This window comes from Phacochoerus africanus, chromosome 9, assembly GCF_016906955.1.
Source record: "Phacochoerus africanus isolate WHEZ1 chromosome 9, ROS_Pafr_v1, whole genome shotgun sequence".
In the NCBI taxonomy this organism is placed as follows: domain Eukaryota; kingdom Metazoa; phylum Chordata; class Mammalia; order Artiodactyla; family Suidae; genus Phacochoerus; species Phacochoerus africanus.
In genome coordinates, this window is record NC_062552.1 from 64,316,079 (window position 1) to 64,332,515 (window position 16,437).

A 16,437-nucleotide genomic window follows, 5' to 3' on the forward strand; every position below is an offset into this window, starting at 1 on the left:
TACCATATTGTAGGCTCTTGTTTTATTATCCAATATGCCACTCTATATCTTTTGATTAGAGCATTAAGTCCATTAACATTTAAGATAATTATTGATAAATATATATTTATTGCTATTTTATACTTTGTTTTCTAGTTAATATTGTTGTCTTCTTTGTTGTTTTTGTTTTTCCTTCTTTGATTTGATGGTTTTCTTTTCTTTCTTTTTTTTTTTGTGTGTGTGTTTTAGGGCTGCACCTGCAGTGTATGGAGGTTCCCAGGCCAGGGGTCTAATTGGATCTACAGCTGCCAGCCTAGACCAGAGCCACAGCAATGCCAGATCCTTAACCCACTGAGCAAGGCCAGGGATTGAACCCGCCACCTCATGGTTCCTAGCTGGATTCATTGCTGCTGTACCACAACAGGAATTCCTGATGGTTTTCTGTTGTATTAAGCTTGTGTTCTCTTTTTATTTTTTAATTTTTAATTTAATTTTATTTTATTTTCACCCTGCAGTATATGGTGCTCCTGCGCCAGGAATCGGATTCTGAGCTGCAAACTTTTTTAATTACTCAGTGAATTTTATTACATTTATAGTCGTACAACAGTTATCACAACCCCATTTTATAGCATTTCCGTCACAAACCCCCAGCACAACCCCCCACCCCCTAACCTGTCTCCTTTGGTAACCATACGTTTTTCAAAGTCTGTGAGTCAGTATCTGTTCTGCAAGGAAGTTCATTGTGTCCTTTTTTTAGATTCCACATGTAAGTGATAGCACTTGATGTTGGTGTCTCACTGTCTAACGACTTCACTTAGCATGATAATTTCTAGGTCCATCCATGTTGCTAAAAATGCCATTATCTCTTTCCTTTAAATGGCTGAGTAATATTCCATTGTGTGTATGTACCACATTGTCTTGATCCACTCCTCTGTCGATGGGCATTTAGGTTGTTTCCATGTCTTGGCTATTGGAAATAGTGCTGCAATGAACATTGGAGTACATGTGTCTTTTCAAGTCATGGTTTTCTCTAGATAGATACCTAGGAGTGGGATTGCTGGCTCAAATGGTAATTCTGTTTTTAGTTTTCTGAGGCATCTCCATAGTATTTTCCACAGTGGTTGCACCAATTTACATTCTCACCAACAGTGTAATAGGGTTCCCTTTTCTCTACACTCTCTCCAGCATTTATTGTTTGTAGACTTTTTCTTTTTTTTTTTTTTGTCTTTTTTGTTGTTGTTGTTGTTGCTATTTCTTGGGCCGCTCCCGTGGCATATGGAGGTTCCCAGGCTAGGGGTTGAATCGGAGCTGTAGCCACCGGCCTACGCCAGAGCCACAGCAATGCAGGATCCGAGCCGTGTCTGCAACCTACACCACAGCTCACGGCAACGCCGGATCGTTAACCCACTGAGCAAGGGCAGGGACCGAACCCACAACCTCATGGTTCCTAGTCGGATTCGTTAACCACTGCGCCATGACGGGAACTCCAATTTTTTTCTTTTTTCTTTTTTTTTTGTGTGTTTGTAGACTTTTTGATGATGACCATTCTGGCTGGTGTAAGGTGGTACCTCATAGTTGTTTTGATTTGCATTTCTCAAATAATGAGTGATGTTGAACATCTTTTCATGTGTTTTTTGGCCATCTATGTCTCCTTTGGAATATTGTTAAGATCTTCTGTCTGTTTTTTGATGGGGTTATTTATTTTTGGTATTGAGTGGTAGGAGGTGTTTATAAATTTTGGAGATTAATCCCTTGTTGGTCGATTCATTTGCAAACATTTTCTCCCATTCTGTGGGAGTCTTTTCGTTTTGTTTAGGGTTTCCTTTGCTGTACAGAAACTTTTAAGTCGAATTAAGTCCCATTTGCTTATTTTTGTTTTTACTATCATTATTCCAGGAGGTAAATCTGAGGAGATACTGCTGTGGTTTATGTCAGAGAGTGTTTGGCCTATGTTTTCCTCTAAGTTTTGTAGTATTTGGTCTTATATTTAGGTCTTTAATCCATTTTGAGGTGATTTTTCTGTATGGTGTTAAGGAGTGTTCTAATTTCATTCTTTTACATGTGGCTGTTTAGTTTTCCCAGCACCACTTATTGAACAGGCTGTCTTTTCTCCATTGTATATTCTTGCCTCCTTTGTTGTCATAGATTAGTTGACTGTAGGTGCATGGGTTTAATTCTGGGCTTTGTATCCTTTTACACTGATCTATCTAAATGTCTGTCTTTGTGCCAGCACCAAATGGTTTTGATGACTGTAGCTTTGTAGTATAGTCTGAAGTCAGAGAGCCTGATTTCTCCATCTCCATTTTTCTTTTTCAGGATGTCTTCAGCTATTCTGGGTCTTTTGTGCTTCCAAAAAAACTTTAAAATATTTCGTTGAGTTCTGTGAAAAATGTCCTTGGTAATTTGATAGGGATTGCATTGGATCTGTAGATTGCCTTGGGTAGTATAGTCATTTTGATAATACTGATTCTTCCAATCCAAGATCATGGTATGTCTTTCCATTTGTTGGTGTCTGTTTGGTTCCATCTGCTTTCTTTCATCAGCATCTCATAGTTTTCAGAGTACAAGTCTTTTGTCTTTTTAGGTAGATTTATTCCTAAGTATTTTATTCTTTTTCATACAATGGTAAACAGGATTATTTCCCTAATTTCTCTTTCTGATCTTTTATTGTTAGTATATAGAAACACAGTTGATTTCTGTGTATTAATTTTGTATTCTGTGACTTTGCCAAATTCGTTGATGAGCACTAACAGTTTTCTGTTAGCATCTTTAGGATTTTCTAGGTATAATATCATGTCATCTGCAAATAGTGATAGTTTTACTTCTTTTCCAATTTGGATTCCTTTAATTTCTTCTTCTTCTCTGATTGCTGTGGCTAGGACTTCCAAAACCATGTTGAACAGTAGTGGTGAGAACAGACAACCTTGTCTTGTTTCTGATCTCAGTGGGAATTCTTTCAGCTTTTCACCATTGAGACTGATGTTAGCTCTGGGTTTGTCATATATGGTTTTTATTATGTTGAGGTAGGTTCCGTCTATGCCCACTTTCTGAAGGGTTTTTTTTTATCAAAAATGGGTGTCAGATTTTTTCAAAGGCTTATTATGCATCTGTTGAGAGGATCATATAGTTTTTATTCTTCAGTTTGTTAATGTGGTGTATCACATTGATTGATTTACGGATATGGAAGAATCCTTGCATCCCTGAGATAAATCCCACTTGATAATGATGTACCATCCTTTTAATGTAATACCACAAGAGAAGAAAATTACAGGCCAATATCACTGATGAAAATAGATGCAAAAATCCTCAACAAAATACTAGCAAACTGAGCCATGGTCTTGACCTAAGCTGGAGTTGTGGCAATGCCAGATCCTTAATCCACTGCTGGTGTGGGGATCGAACACATGTTCCATTGCTCCCAAGGCACCGTCAATCCTGTTGCGCCACAGTGGGAGCTTATGTTTTCTTCTTTTTAGTTTTTTGTGAATCTACTGTATGTTTTTGGTACATGATTACTCCATTTTTCAAGTATGTTAACCCATTACTATACCTACTTGCTTTAGACTGGTAGGCATATAGGCTCAAACATATTCTAAAAAAAAAAAAAAAAATCTACATTTTCTTACTCTTTTCTCCCATATTTAATGATTTTGGTGTTCCTTTTTATACAGCTTCATGTTTATCCTTTTGTTATTCATTGTAGTTATCATTGCTTTCACAACAGTTACTGTCCTCATCATCATCCTCATTGTCATCATCTGTGTACTGGCTTGTGATAAACTCTCCAATTGTGATTTTCTCTTTCTTGTAGATTCTTGCTTATTTTCTATTTGGAGAAGACCTTTGAATATTTCTTTTAGAATAAGTTTAGTGTTGCTGTATTCCTTTATTTTTTTTGCCTGTCTGAGAAATTCTTTATCTTTTTATTTTAAATAATAATCTTAATGGGTAGACTATCCTAGGTTGCAAGTTTTTCCCTTTTAGGATTTTGAATATATCTTGCCACTCCCTTCTGGCCTGCAGTGTTTTTGTAGAGTAATCTTCTGATAGCCTTATGAAGTTTCCATTGCAACTCTTTGTTTTCCTCTTGCTGCCTTTAGAATCCTCCCTTTATCTTTCACTTATACCATTTTAGTTTTAATCTGTTTGGTGTAGATCTGTTTGGGTTCATCTTGTTTGGAACCCTCTGTACTTCCTGTTCTTCAATATCTGTTTCTTTCTTTAGGTTTGGGAAGTTTTCAGTCATAATTTCTTCAAATATATTTTAATTCCCGCTTTCTCTTTTTTTTCCTTCTGGGATCCCTATTTTGTGTAGATTGACACACTTTTTATTATCCCATAGGTGTTTTATACTGCTTCTTTTCCCTCATTTTTCTTTCTGTCTGCTTTTCTGATTAGGTGATAATCATTATTCTATCTTTCAGATCACTTATTCATTCTTTTGCATTATTCGGTTTGCTATTTATTGTCTTTAGCTCAGCTTTTGTCTTAGGAAATGAGCTTTCTAATTTTAATTGACTTGACTTTATAGTATCTAGTTCCTTTTTAAAGTAATCTGTGTTACTATTGATATCCATTCTTAATTCCTTCTTATTTTCATTACCTCCTTTTTGAACTTGGGATCTGATAGACTGGATAGGTCTGTTTTGTTTGTCCTTTAGGGGAATTCTCATGATCTTTTAGTTTGGGAGTAGTGTCTCTGCTGTTTCATTTTACTTATAATTCTCTATGAGTTTGGGGAAAATAATTATCTATTGTGGTCTTAGAGGGATGTTTTTATGTGCCAGCATCCTCATGTAGCCTGCTTGAGGCTAATATTTTTTAATTAGAGGACTATTTTCAGTATGGATGCTTGGCACATCTTTCCTCAGTGTGTGCTGGCTTCTGTCTCCTTGATGGGGTTTGAGTGCTGCTGTGGTGACCAGGGCCTGCAGTGGATATTAAGCAAGTCCTCCTCTTTGCTCTGTGGTTATCACAGGTCTGTTGGGGACCTGGTCTGCTCCCCACTTGGTAGAGTAGAAGCAACCAGATCTATTTCTGAGCTGTACTGTGGGGTAGGCAGGACTGGAGCACTCCTGCTAGGAGAGGAGCCATTGAGTATTCCTTCACAAGAGCTGTCCATCTGGAGGTGCACTCTGTGGTGTAGCCCCTGTTGTGTGGACTCACAAGCACTGCCCTTGCCCTGCCTCAGCTGTGGGAATGCAGGCAGTCAGCCTGAGTATCCTTCAGGTGCTGTGCTCATTATGCCACCAGCACAAATTTGTTAGCACATATCTGCTGATGTCAGGTGCCAGGACTACTGTAGTCAAGAACCTGGACCTGCTGTGGGAGCTGTGGAATCATCCTAGACTCCAGCCCCACTTCCACATGCATTTATGCATGTCCACATCTGCTAACACCAGACCTGCCTCGGCCACAGGAGCACCAGTAATTCACTTAGGTGTCCCATAGGTGCTGAGGTTACAATGCCACTGAGTGGTGCTTAAATCCATGGGTAGCACAGCCCCTGGGGACTGGCTTAGATTTCATACCCACCTCTGCATGTGGACAACCCACAAGAGCTTAGTGCTCCCAGAGCTCTTGTAGATGGAGACCCACCCATGATGAGCACACTGAGAATGAGGCTATTATGGTGGGGCTGCATCCATTCCTTTGCACATACAGGGCTCCTTCTGTGTACACTTCTCTTTGTACCTTGGTATGCTTCCACTTTTAAAAATCAGTATATTCCCTTGTTTCACAATTAGTTGTTAGTAGTTTATTTGATGGCTTACCAGATGTAGGAAGGGCATTGGACATTTGTTTGATAATACATTTACAGAAGAGATAAATACTTGTAGATTTTATTTTACTTTTTAAATAAATTTTAAATTTTGAAGTAATTTTAGGTTTACAGAAAAGTTTACAGAGAGTTCCCATATACCCTTCATCCATTTCCCCTAAAATTAACATCTTATATTGCCAGAATACATCTAAGAAATCAAACTGGTGTATCACTGTTAACTAAATTCTAGATTTTCTTCATTTTTCTTTAGTTTTTTGTGGATTTTACTCTTTGATCCTCTTGTATCTAGCAATCTCCCATATAATTCCCATATATCCCTATATAACTTTCCTCTATATCTCCTATATAATTCTCCTTCCCTAGTTCACAAGACCACCACTCCATGCTCTATCCCACACTATTCAGTGTAGTATCTATAACCCCTATATGGCTATTTAGATTTAAATTAATTAAAAAATAAATTTAAAAAAATCATTTCTTCAGTCATGCTAGACACATTTCATGTACTCAGTAGCTACATGAGGCTAGTGGCTACCATATTGGACAGCCCAAATTATAAAATATTTCCATCATTGCATAAAGTTCTGTTGGACAACACTGGGTTTACTGAAATCATTTTGTTTCCTGGAACTTTTCCTTCTTTTCTCATTTATAGTCTTTTATGCTTTCCCTGGAATGCTTTATAGATATATATATATATATATGTGTGTGTGTGTGTGTGTGTATAATGATTTTTATTTTTTTCCATTGTAGCTGGTTTACAGTGTTCTATCAGTTTTCTGCTGTACAGCATGGTAACCCAGTTACACATACATGCATACATTCTTTTTTCTCACATTATCATGCTCCATCATAAGTGACTAGACATGGTTCCCAGTGCTACACAGCAGGATCTCATTGCTAATCCATTCCAAAGGCAATAGTCTGCATCTGTTAACCCCAAACTCCCAATCCATCCCACTCCCTCCTCCTCCCCCTTGGCAACCACAAGTCTATTCTCCAAGTCCATGATTTTCTTCTCTGTGGAAAGGTTCATTTGTGCAAAAAGAACGAAATAATGCCATTTGCAGCAACATGGATGGAATGCTTTCTAATTCTTCTTTCCTCAAGTTTCCTTAATGCCTTATGCTTTCCCACTGTTTTTTTTTTTTTTAATAGATGTTATTTTTGTGGAGTATAAATGAGGAGGAACTAGAGAGGTTCCCATATACCCTCTGTTCCTAAATATACACATACAACTTCCCACTTATCAACATCCCCCACTAGAGAATATATTATGATTGGTGAACCTACACTGACATATCTTTATCATCCAAAGTCCATATTTATATTAGGTGTTATACATCTATGGGTGTTGACAAATATATAATGACATATATCCATTGTAGTATTTTAAGGAATAGCTTCACTGCCACAGAAGTCCTCCGTACCCCACCATCATTTTTTGCAGTCAAATATTCTACCACTGATCTATAACCCCAACTCACCATCATTTTTCACACATCACTTCCCCCTCCCTGAAATTCACTCTCTGCCTGCTCTCCCAACCATGTCTGATCTATCCTTCAATAGTAGCATACCCAAATTAGACTGTAAAGCTTTCCCATTCCTTCCTCCTCTAAACTGCTATGTAATTACAGAGTGTGAACATAAAGTAACCTGTACTTTATTAAATGAAGAAAAAATCAGGATTTAATTACTCAATTAAATGTTGCCCATTTAACTAGTAGCTTATTTTATGGTACTGCCTTAATCAAAATATTTTTGGGATATCCACATTTGGAATACTCTTCAGAAATAACATATCTTACATACAATTATTAATTAGTAATTTCATCATTCTCTGGTCACAGTTTTTTTTGTTGTTGTTGGGGTTTGTTTTTTTTTTTTTCTATCTAAGGTTGTCTGAGCCAGTCTGATCAGCTTCTATATTCACCACTCTTGATTCCATTTGATGCTTGGTTCTTTCCAGAAACTGAATCTGTCGTCACCAGTTATCACTTTAAGTTTTTAAAAATTATATAGCATAGGCTCAAGGGAATTCTGTAGGGTACAAGAATGTTTCAAACAGTGGCAGTACCTTTTTAGTATGTTTGTAGGGGGGCAAAATTGACAACTTATAAAAGGATAGCAATCACTTGTATTCATTCATTCTGATACATTTGTTAGAAACAAATAAGGAAACCCCAAACTTATATTCTATTTTGTTATCCCTTCTCAGATTTTTACAGTTCAGTTTATGATTATCTGACACACTGCACTGTAAGTTGGACCTGGTTTCAAATTTTAATTAATATTTTATTTGTTTCTATATTTTATCTCCAAGTACATGATCCTTGAAGATAAGTTCTTATTCATTTTTAGTGTTTTCCCCAACACCTTAATTACCACTAGTAATAGTAAATAATTAATACTTTGCAATTTCCAAAGCATCCCTAGGGATATGATCTCCTATTTCTTTTTTTTCTTTTTTAACAAGTATGCAGATGCCATTTATTTGGTGCAGAAGTACATTATAGTTGTATTTAGGTTTTACCATACATCAAATACAAATAACCTGAAACTGTAACAATACACAAAATTGGCTTCTTACGGACATACCAGGCAGTATAAGCTGAAAACTTGAGTAAATTAACAATTGTTTTACATTAATATACATAGTGCCAAGTTAACATTTAAAAACAAGTTTCAGGAGTTCCCGTCGTGGTGCAGTGGTTAACGAATCCGACTAGGAACCATGAGGTTGCGGGTTTGGTCCCTGCCCTTGCTCAGTGGGTTAAGGGTCTGGCGTTGCCGTGAGCTGTGGTGTAGGTTGCAGACGCGGCTCGGATCCCGCGTTGCTCTGGCTCTGGCGTAGGCCGGCGGCTACAGCCCCAATTAGACCCCTAGCCTGGGAACCTCCATATGCCGCGGGAGCGGCCCAAGATAGCAACAACAACAACAACAACAAGACAAAAGACAAAAAAAATTAAAAAATAAAAAAATAAAATAAAAACAAGTTTCAATGTACAGCACTTAATACTTTGAATTTGTTTCAGTCAGTTAAGAATGAAAATGGTTAGATCTAGGCTAAAAATAATTCTTGTTCTAACCAAAAGTAAAGGAATAATATTTATAACCAGGTATCAACTTTACTAAACCACAATATTTTAACACTGTTAAAAAGGCAGCATGCATTGTGTAGTTTCATCTCATGGCTGGTTATGCCCACACTTTGTTCAAAGGGTCTTAAAACTATATTCCTACTTTCAATACAGCATACTGCAATGTTTCTAATAGTTCTGAAAAAAATGAATGCTTTCAAAGGGAGCAGAATCATCTTAAGTCACTGGTGTCAAATTTTTCCCTTTGGAACCAAGGACATAACAATTAACCTGGTTCTGCCCAGAAGGCCTAACACGGAAGAAAGTTTTGTTCAGAGACATTTCCATTCAATCTAACACTGTAACATCAAGTTCTTCTGTCTGTTCTGTGCGTGACCTTTTTGCACTGACATTCTCTTCCTCATCTAATTTCCTCTTATGACTTCTTTTTCTTCACTGATTCAGCATTATTTGAGGAATCTTCTTAATCTGAATCAACTATGAGCACATCATCTTGCTCTTGTGCTATGGTTGTTGAAGGCTGAGCTCCATCGTCACTGTCATTGGTTATGCTTTTGGCAGCATCCTTCACTTTGTTTGGGCCCCACTTTTTCTGGGGCATCACCAACAGCTTCAAATTCCACATCCTTTCCTAGGTCTTCACTATGAAGGATGTTGATCAATGAAGTTTAGTCCAAAAAGAAGTCATCTGCTTGAAGTCAGCTCCCATTTCTAATTCCAAATTCTGATAACTTCTTGTGGTAATTAGCTTCTGCCTCTCCCTCCTCTGAAAATATTAGGATTGTTCCATTTCCATCTTCAATTTGGACATGTGGTGTTACCATAGCAAACTTTTCTTTTACTATCTTATCTTGTAACGTGGGAATGGTCACTTTATGGACGTTCAGCCACACAGTCACCTCTGGTTTACATACATAACAATTGGGATTGGGAGGATCCAGTGCATAAGACATAGGAGCTTCTTTCTTGGGTTTGGTTGTTTATTCAAAAAAAATTGTTCTACATGGGTCTATTTTTTTTCTGATAAAATCTTCAATCCTTCTAATACTATCAACCCAGCACTCGTTGCATTAGTAGTAGCAACAGCAGGAATAATGTTCCCTGTCATTGGTTTGATATCACATCTGCTGTTCATATTCATACTGAAAATGTGCATCCTGAGATTTGCAGCAGAGGTGACAAAATCCATTGCAAATTGATCATCCTTGTCCCATATGAGCTCAGCTCCATCCACCTTTTCTGCTAAATGAACTCTCAAAGTTTCAATGCTCTTCGAAAAAAGATGTGCATGGCTCTTTGCATCTAAAACCTGCTGGTCTTTCAGACCTAATTGGGGTTCGTTTCATTGATCTGATGCATTGGTTTCTTCTCCTTGACTTTGCACTTCGGCCCAGTACAAGGGAACCGGAGGTTTCCTTTTGAGCCATAGTTTGTCCATTGTCAACAGACACCTGATATCATCTTTAAAAAGCTTGGTTAAAAAGTTTAACTGGATCATATCCAGTTGATTTAGCCCATTCCTTAGTGGAAATACATCTAATGTCACCATCTTCATTAGATGCTCTGGCTCTGGCTTTGGCTTCCATTGGTTCCCAGGAATCTTCAGGGTCAGCTCCGTCAGGGGATACTTCTTCTTCTTCTTTTTTTTTTTTTTTGGTCTTTTTGCTATTTCTTTGGGCCGCTTCTGCGGCATATGGAGGTTCCCAGGCTAGGGGTCTAATCAGAGCTGTAGCCGCCGGCCTACACCAGAGCCACAGCAACGTGGGATCCGAGCCGCGTCTGCGACCTACACCACAGCTCACGGCAACGCCGGATGGTTTAACCCACTGAGCGAGGGCAGGGACAGAACCCGCAACCTCATGGTTCCTAGTCGGATTCGTTAACCACTGTGCCACGACGGGAACTCCAGGAGATACTTCTTGATCAGCATCTTCTTCCCCAAACAACTGGTTGAATGAGTGTTTTGCTCAAATGATGCAATGGATAGGTTCTGAAGGTGTATTACAAATTGTACAGCTGGGAAAAGTTCTCTGGGTTGGTTTGGGATGACATTCATAACACTCAGTCACATCCTTTTTGATAGTGGTTACTTGCCCAAGATGACTAGCAGTTCCACTCTCAATAAGAGGGACGTCTGCTGCTAGACACATTCTGTTAACATGGTTGCAGGCAGCTCTGTTATCTAAAGCATTCATAACCAATATAAATTGTAGAAAAAATTCCACAGTATAGTCAGGGTTCATGATGCTATCATGGTAGACTATGATATTAGTTTTTGGGTAAAACTGCAGGACGCTTTCTTTGGCAACCTGGGCCTTTGATCTTCCAACATGTTTCTTTTGAAACAAAAACTGTCTGTTGAGGTTGCTGACATCAATAGTATCCAGATCAATCGAGTCAATGTGTGAGAAACCGCTGAGCGCAAGGGGTTTTTTAGGAGCTTGCAGCCATGCCACCCGTGCCCACCACCAGGACCCAGCCACCGGCCACAGCTCCGGCCAGTTCCAGGCGCAGCCCCTGCCACAGTGCTGTGGCCGGAAGACCACGAGCCGAGGCAGAGGCGGGAGAAATGAGCCGAGGCCAGAAGAGGGTGGGGGAGGGGCCTGATCTCCTATTTCTTTACATAGTCCTCTGAAGTAGGCATTTTCCTATAATCTTTAATCTATAGTAAAGAGAAAGTGGAAGTCAGGTATGGAGCTTGCCATTCTGGGCTATAGCAAGTACGCTAACAGGTGGACCACAAGCTATCCAATCACTTTGGGAATTACGGAGGATGCAGTGGCTTTTCTTTTATCCATGCCGGAGATGCACTTTTAAGGAACCAGTGCAGACCCTGACAGCCATTTTTCTGGTGTAGATAGAGGTTAATGACTTGTCAGAACCCAGACCTTTCACTCCATCCCTCATGCTTTGTAGCCATCTTGGCCATTCACAAACATAGGTACTGTGCAGCTTCACTTTTTATGGTACCTGTTCAGTTTTTTCTTTTGATTTACATATAAATCCTAACAAGATTCTCCCTGAAGCTGGGATTTTGGAGAATTTCATTTTCTTTCTTCCATGCCTCTGGGATTTCTGAAATATTTAGAATGAAATGCATTGCTTTAAAAATTATAAAAAGTTATTTTACTTGAGTGATTTAGATTTAATAACATTTTAAAAATCAGAACAATTGAAAAAGAATTTTAAGATATAAATACTGTATAAGACTATTCTTTAGTTCATTTTCTTTCAAATCATAGCAGAGTAACTCATCTCTCAATGCTACCTCTACCTCTTTATAACAAGTCATTTTACTTTTAATGTGGGAAAGCACTCAATGCTTTCCAAAGGAAACCCCAGGTGACTTCCACCTGTCCCAGGTAATTTCACTTTCATTAGTATACTTCCTTCACATCACTTCCTCTTTCTTAAGCCACACCCTGAACATTCCTTCCTTTTTTCTATTTGTATGTGTTTGAGAGGTATCAGTTTCTCAGGTTTAGTGACAGTTCAGGACCAAGGGACAAGGTCACAGGGATTATAGACTGTTGAATGTGTGACAAGGCGTCTCATAAAGAATCTGGTCAAATGTCCTTCATTTGCCTTTAATTAACAACAGCTGTTTTTTATGTTGCGAGCTGATCTTTGATCTGCTATCCCTGTCAGACCTCTTTGCACAAGGTAGTTAAAAACAAACTAGGAGGCCAATTTTAAAGACAAAAAAAAAAAAAAGAAAAAGAAAAGAAAATCCCTCAGGGGTAATCAGGGGACAGGCGAAGCAGCCATAAGCTGTTAGCTTTATTCATTAGAGAACTTTAAACTTGTCAAGAAATGGAATAATGTTCCTGCTGTTAGATCAGCCTCAACAATGAAGATTACAACAGCTTTGGGACACATGAGTGGGCAAACTTCTTGTGAAAACAAGTTTATTGAGGAGCGTTTTACTACAGTGGCACAGAATCTAGCTTACGCAGTTTCATAGCAGGAATATTGGTTCAATATGCATTGAGAAATTTGGCCCTCTAAGAATGACAGATTTACAGTGCAACCTTGTTCTAACCCAAATGGCCCCTGCAATTAGGTTTAGAAAAACTTCCTGTGGTCTATACTGCTGATGTGGATGGCCTCGCTTATCCACATAACTTTTGCCAAAGTATCCACTATGTAGTACATGATCCAGAATAAATTTTAGTTTGATAATGGCTGTGTAAATCTTGAAATCTTTTATAGGTATAGGTATTGATCTTTTGAATCAAAATTCCAGTGCCAATATCATCAATTTTTAAAAAATAGAATATTCCTTAGAGCAAATAATCTTGGACTAGAGCTTAAGAACTGTTTTGGGGAGTTTCCATCATGGGACAGAGGAAATGAATCTAACTAGGAACCATGAAGTTGCGGGTTCAATCCCTGGCCCTGGAATCCAACTAGGAACCATGAAGTTGCGGGTTCAATCCCTGGCCCTGCTCAGTGGGTTAAGGATCCTGCGTTGCTGTGGCTGTGGCATAGGCCGGCAGCTCCAATTAGACCCCTAGCCTGGGAACCTCCATATGCCACGAGTACGGCCCTAAAAAGACAAAAGACCAAAAAAAAAAAAAGAACTGTTTTGGAAAGGAGTCCATTCTAATCATATCTAAATGGGTTTTCTGTTGTCTTTTTTTTCTTCTTTATTATAACCCATAGCATCATTATTTGGGGGTCCTTAATAACATGAGAGAATATTTGACTTGAAAAGGAAGATCAAGGACTTCCTAACCCTTCATTTTCCACCATGCATGTTCACTTTTTATGGCAGTTCTTCCTCTCCATAAGTTCCAGAGAAAAGTCAGCCTTGTGTAAGCAATCTCTTGCAACCAATGAAATGTAAGAGAAACAAATCAATATTTCCACCATCAATATTTCACAATTTTCTTATCCTTAAAAGTAACATTTTTGCTCAAGATGAAAATAGGAGGCTTTTTGAGTTGCTGATTCATTTCAGGTTCTTCCCAATGCTATGTTAGCAATCCATCTCTTTCTCCTGTTGACTTGTACATGGTCAAATTATGAGTCACAGTCAGACCTTCCCCTTGGCTAAAATGATTTTTTTCTCAGTCACATCACTTGCCTCTTTCTTGGATCTTTTAATCATGTCATGGGTCTTGTTCTTTAATATTCCTGTTGGAGGATGTTCTTTCAAAATATGAGAATTCACTAATAGAAAAAATAACATATATGGAAAACAAAAGCACTGTTCTCAATTGCCTGAATGTCTATTCTAACTATTCTATATTTGAAGTTTGAAAGAACATTCTAAGAACAAAACGGGGGGCACCTTGTATATTTTCAAAACCATAATTAAGCTCAGTTAAGATTTAGAATTAACATCTGTAAGCTGGGGACACTTATACGACCAGCTGGTTAAAGGAGGGGAACCGAAGAGCCAGATTCACCTTCAGTGGGGGGAAGGCGGGTGGTAGGTAGTGACACACATCCCTGTTCTTGGCTCTGGCCAGTTGCAGCCTTGTGGGAAAGTGACTCAGGGCTGCAAGATATTTCAGTTTTTCAAATAACCTGGAAATCTAATTATTTCATGTGAAAACTTCTGATTTCTGAATGTTTGACAACCAATTCATTTTGAAAAGAAAACTATGTGAACTGAACAAAACACATCTGTAGACTATTTTCTGGAGATTGAGCCTCAATCTTCTTTTCAATGCTTACTGCTTGGGTAAGCTATGACACGACTCTGAAAAAGTTGGTGGAAGATTTTGAGTTCCTTGTAGATGACACTCTGCAATCAGAAATATTCATGCAAACAGATTAAAAAAAAATAATGACAGCAAAGTCAGGAATAACAAATGATTGTATGGTGATGCCTTTAGTGTGCTTTCACATTCAATTTAAAGGGGTCCTCAGGACAACCCTGTGGAGCAAGTAGGACTATGATTTTTATTCCCACTTTACGGAGGAGGAAACCAAAGCTTAGTGGATCGTTCTTGATCATTTTAAGGATGCGGAATCTTTGGAGAAATTCTCGAAAGTCATGGTCTTCTCTTGCCATATACTTGAACATTAAATTAAAAACTTGACAGATAATTTCTTTGAGTTCACGGACACCTTCCTTTTTCCAAAGTCCAGCCATAGACTAAGAACCCGTGGAATAAGCGATCTGTGAAACTTGATTCAGAACTCAAACTGAGGTTTTCAGAGCCATGTTGTGTGTCTTTTTCTACTCCTTGATTTTCCCGTTTTTAGAGAAGGGCATAATGGAGACAGTGGCCACCAGAATGGACCAGGGTGAAGAATCATCTGCAGTCCCACCTGTGCCACTACCACCAGAATTGCTGACTCTGAGATGATGCTGGGACTAGGGAGGCTGACATCAGCAGTGCTGCTGGAACCCTCGTCGCCATTGTCTCTGGAAAACTCAGGGTTTTCTTGGAAGTCTCAGAGTTGCAAAGCAACTATAAGAGAAGCCACTGTTTGTCCCAGGCTTGTAATATGCCAGGCACTGTGCCAAGTGCTAAAGTCATTACTGTTTTTACCTCCAACACAGATAAACTGCTAAACCAAGATTTGCAGCCTGCCTCTGTATCTGCTGCTGTTTAGTTTAGTCTTGTTTCTAATGGCCACACCCATGGCCTATGGATGTTCCTAGGCCAGGGATTGAATCTGAGCTGCAGCTGCAATCAAAACTGCAGCTGGGGCAACGCCAGATCTTTTAACCCACTGAGCCGGGCTGGGGATTAAAACACACATCTCTGCAGCGACCCAAGCCACTGCAGTTGGATTCTCAACCCGTTCTACCAAAAGGGGAACTCCTGGATCAGGCGCTATTAACCACTCTGTTATACTGCTTTTCATTTTAGAGTGAGCATATGAAGAAGAGGAAGGTGGGGGCGAAGGGGGAGGTTCCTTTATTCTGTCATCATTCTTAAGATATGTGATTGTATAAAAATTTCTGAAAAGTCAATTATTTTTTCCTTTTAAGACATGATTCTTTTTTCAGATGGCATGGATTTTTTAAAAATACTGTGCATTTAAGAAGGTAAAGGAAAAATTTGTACTTAGTCTAGTGGGACTCTTCATATATATCCCATTGCTAAACCCTTGTTAAACTGCCAAAATTAGTGATAATGTGTGTAATCTTCAGCCTCTTAAAGGATAGTGATACCAAATTCATTTACAACACTGTTGAGAATTAAGTATTTCTAAATATTTGGGGAAATAATATATATTATAGGTTTAATTTCTTCACTTCATGCAATATGTTATATGAATTATGTAAAATGTGATACTTGCCAAATAAAAATGAGTAGTTGCCAAATGTGAATAACTTACAAGATACAGAGTTAATCATACTTTTTTTGTGGAAAACTCCAGTACTCAAGAATATATCCCCTTAAAAGAAGTGCATAGTTCTTAATAAGTTACATAAAACCCTTGCTAAAGGATAACCTTGGAGTTTATAGAACCAGAATAATGTTTAGGCACACAATGTATAGAAGATTAATTTGCTTTGTGGATGATACTTGAAATAGAAACTTAACCTTCAAGTGAATACCCAAAATGGAGCATTTGAATTTTAAAAAAATATTTTATTCT

At 38.4% G+C, this 16,437-nt stretch overlaps 1 protein-coding gene and 1 pseudogene across 3 annotated transcripts in view; one reads left to right on the forward strand and one right to left on the reverse strand.

Moving 5' to 3' along the window:
- Positions 1–16,437, forward strand: part of SLC25A21 (solute carrier family 25 member 21) — a 515,811-nt gene that overhangs the window by 277,335 nt on the left and 222,039 nt on the right. The window lies entirely within an intron of this gene.
- LOC125135700 (SUMO-activating enzyme subunit 2-like) lies at positions 9,196–11,292 on the reverse strand (annotated as a pseudogene).